At 35.1% G+C, this 4,282-nt stretch overlaps 1 protein-coding gene across 1 annotated transcript in view; it reads left to right on the top strand.

Annotated features, from left to right (window-relative positions):
* The first annotated feature begins 4,144 nt into the window (after positions 1 to 4,144).
* The window catches only part of LOC143020298 (uncharacterized), a 26,811-nt gene continuing 26,673 nt past the window's right edge, over positions 4,145 to 4,282 (top strand). Inside the window, exon 1 of the mRNA XM_076176560.1 lies at positions 4,145 to 4,201. The gene's annotated coding sequence lies outside the window, so the exon portion shown is untranslated. The remainder of the gene's footprint in view (positions 4,202 to 4,282) is intronic.

Genomic DNA, 4,282 nt, shown 5'->3' with positions numbered 1-4,282 from the left:
AACCTAATCTGAAAAAAATACAGCAGAAATTAATCATTATTCACATGCAAGTCTTTAAGCTAAAGAAATTATGTTAAAATGAAGTACAAATTCATGTCTCACAAAACTTGCTTGTGTACAGCAGTCTGTCAGTGATCACATCATGAAATGTGATAAGTGAGTATGGGTGGTGATGCCATGGTCTTTGGTGTTGATGCCAGCAGAGATGACTGTGGAGCCCAATTCTTGACCCACACATCCTTCTGTATTCTGGGCAAGTAGCTCTAGATTAAGTGGATAAGCTCTGTTGTTGAGCTGATGTCTTTTTTCCTGCTGGTCGTCCCATGCTTGGTTGCAAACACACTCAAGATGTTTGACATGAGAAGTGTACACAATGAAATCATACAGTTTTGTACGAGTGGTGAGAGTGATTGGGGTGTGAGTCTCATTGGCAATGTGTATCTGAGTATGACACACATACTCAAGATTCTTGGCATAACATATATATCCATGTCATATAACACATCACAAAACATAGACAAAATGTACATCTAGACTCAATGCATGTTTATCACTTGCAGGTACAGTATTTGGACAGAACAAAGAAACTACCACTTCTGTAAAGTATACAAACAATACATACATTCAGTGATGAATTATGCGAGCCTAGCATGGGTGTGCGTGTGTGTGTGATAGGAGGATATTGAAAAAGAGGTGTGGCATGTATTTGTGTTTTGATGTGGCGAGAAGTGTGACTGTGGATTTGGTTGAGGCTATTTTGAGTCTGTAGTGAACCATTTGTTGAGTGTGTCAAGGTATGGTGGTAGTACTTCTGTGACTGTCTGTGTTATGGTGTGGGTATTTAATTGTTATGTTGTCTGCATAAGAAGAGATTTGTATTTCTGGGGTATGGGTATATTGTGCATGTATAGATCAAGATTGTTGGGGATAGGACAGAGCCCTGAGGCACTCTGTTCCTAAAGTTTCTGGTGTGTGGTGATTGGCTATTATAACACCTCTTAACATGACATGTGGCATGGTGGTAGAGTTCCTGGCTGCCACTATAGTGGTCTGGGTTCGAATCCAGCCCAGGGCTGAAATAATTTCAGTATTGCTGTGCTGCAGGTCATTACTCCAACTCTTGTGGGCAGAGAGTTGGGTGTGTGTGTGTGTGTAAGGTCACAGCATTACCCACAGATTGGTCATATACGAGCTCTGAGCTCTCTTCTAGGAGGGCAATATCACGAGTCCAACTAGAGAAGTGAAGAGGTCAGCTGGAGAGGTGATGGACTGATTATGGAAGACTTTCCAACACTTGAGGTCAGTTTTTTGTAGTCTGGTTTGTACAGACTAGAGGTTAACTTCAGACAGTCAGCATAACAAAAGTAATAGAGGTTATCTGCTTGGTCCAGTGATGCTAATCAGACTGATGGGGTCTCACATCACCTTAGTATCTCATACTCCATACTATGGACCCAAAATCTAGCATAGATTTGATACATTTTCTGGGTATTATGCATGAAGTCACTATAGCAACAAATTAGATTTGAGGTTGTTGGCCAGCCCTGCTGTTGGTAAAATTCCAGAATCATGCAAGTTTGGATATTTAACATGAAGCTTATGCTGTCCAATAGCTCCTAACTTAACATAATCTTTCCAAAGAAAAAATAGATCTTTCAAATGCAAAAATGAAAGAAGTGAAAAATATGTTTGCATGATACTGTAATAGAACCCAACTGTTTTATTTACCAAAAGTTTTATATGGGCATGGATATTTAATGAGCTGTCAACAAGGATCTCTTGGTCTCACTACTAAGTGTCTTGCATGGATAAGTTGGAGAAGTTGTGGTGGCTGTGTTGAATAGTGCCAACACCCAACCAGTCAACTGGCAAGGGGACTTTTGACTGTAAGTATCATGTAATTTCTTATAACTACTTCTGAATGTTTCCTGGTGTTTCAAAGAACAGGGATGGGTTTAGTTTCACAAACAATGGAAGAGAAATGGTGAAATTTCAGAATCACACAAGCATAGTTATCTAACATGAAATTTCTGAATAGTTTCTAAATTAACCTAACCTTTCCATAGATAAATAGATAATTCAAATGCATAAAGAAAAGGAAAATGTGGATTCTATTCTGGTGCATAGACAACTGCTCACAAGTTTTTTAAATTAATATTGTATTAATAATTAACACCAGACAATTATTTAAATTGAGGACACTTTTATTTTACACTGAGAAATATGTAAAATATACATAATAAATATGCATTTAATAGATATGTATAATAGAGGTACATTTTACACCCTCAACAGTATGTGTTGCTGAGTGCACTGCCATCGGATCCAGTTTCGGTATGTCCTCTTATTGATGTATATGTATCTATCAAGACAGCTTGTCTCTACTTTGTTTAGTCCTGATAATCTCCATGCTGAGTGACTCACAACATGACAAGCTTATATACTGACATAAAAGCTCATCTATAGAGAGAATTGCTCAAAATACTCTCTCACCTCAGACTTAAGAATTGCTCAAATAACTAAAGAGAATAGGTGTTAATCAAAAAGTGTGATAGTTGTGAAGTGAAGTATGTGTGAAATGAGATATGAAAAAGATTAGTGAGGTGTGACAAAAGATTAACAGATTTAATCTTTTTTTCAAATCTATGGGTATGAATCACAAAACTTTGATATATCAAAATCATGTTTCTAATTAAATACTTCACTAAATACATATGAAAACTAATAAAACTAAGTAAACATTGTTAAACATTCGTATTTTTTCCATTAATGGTGAGTATATCATATATGCCATGGTATATTTTATTCCAGTATCATCCACAGTATTCACTTTTTTTTGTATTTAAAATATTTATTTTTTCTATGTATAATCATAATGGTGTGGTTATGTCAGGTTATATTAGCTTAGGAGTTATTGGACAACATAAGCTTCATGTTGAATATCAGTGTTTACGTGATTCAGGAATTTAACAAATATGTTTCCGTGATATTGAAATAGAACCAGAGAAATTGCTGGACGTGCGTTGTCACGAAAAAGGAGTCAAGAAGAGGGTTATCACAAAAATGGATAAACAAACCATCATGACCAGCAGATCATTGGGTTCAAATGTATTTTTCAATATATTCCTACTTTCACAGGATCTGTACATAAAATTTCAGAATCAAGTCAGTATTATAGTATACTTCTAGGAACTGATTATCACTGCAAAGTTACCTTTATATAATTTTTTTAATGAGGGCGGGGGGAGGTGTAGGAGATCAGTTATTATGGAAACTAAACTTGTAATAATAGGAGGATGACCAAAATTTTGTATATGTGGAAACGCATAGGTATCGCAAGCATGACAAAAACTAATTTGATAACAGCTAGTTCCAAAACAGTGAATGTTTCTCTTGTCATTGACATAATCTGGGAAACCAGAATATTTGAAAAATAAACTGACACTAATTATTAATAAATATTGTGGTGTCACATAGTCGAAGTCCGAAAACATATATTGACATGGTTATGGGTTTATTGTGTGCCCTGTCACAGACTAAACTACTTATATATCACCATAAGACGTGAAACTTCTACTTGATATAACTGAGAGCTTGAAATTACGAACAATTAATATAAAATGAGAAGTGGGGTAAGTAATAGCGATTAGATAAAGTCTGCTAGAGATGTAAGCATTAGTATTTCTCCATGGGTGAAACATAAATTAGAAGTGGAGAAGAAACATTGGAAATTTTACTGAACGTAGAATATATATAAAATGTTCTATAACTTTTATATAAAAACAATGTAAAACTTTCAAATTAAAAAATTCAGTTTGATTTTTTTTTTCATTTTCCAAATTTCAAACGACTCGATTTTAAAAATTTCAACGGGATAACAAATTGAGATATAATATGAAAAACATAGAATTAAAATATATGGAGTACAAAATCATGTAAAAAATATATGCTTTGTTATAACATATTTATATGTTAACATTCCAACCCACAGTACTAGAATAACACAAAGGCACTAGTTTCTCACTGAAATCGTTCAATCTACGCAGGACACACAAACACTTCGGTTAGCTTGCTGGTTGTTTACAAGGGTGGTGGAAGTAAGGTGAGTGGTTATCTCTCATTTCCATGCCGTAGATTTATTACAGAGATTTTTTCGCAGGTCTTAACATTTGAATTTGGAGGAAGATGGCTATTTGATGAGGTTGTGAACTGACTAGCTGTTAGATAGTGATCCATTCAGCAGAACTTTGATGTGGCGTCATAAAACTCTGAATGCATAAGC

Source organism: Oratosquilla oratoria, chromosome 39, assembly GCF_046742065.1.
Source record: "Oratosquilla oratoria isolate Oo_2021 chromosome 39, ASM4674206v1, whole genome shotgun sequence".
NCBI lineage: Eukaryota > Metazoa > Arthropoda > Malacostraca > Stomatopoda > Squillidae > Oratosquilla > Oratosquilla oratoria.
Note: the sequence above shows the minus strand (reverse complement) of the source record. Positions and strands in the feature narration are given on the sequence as shown.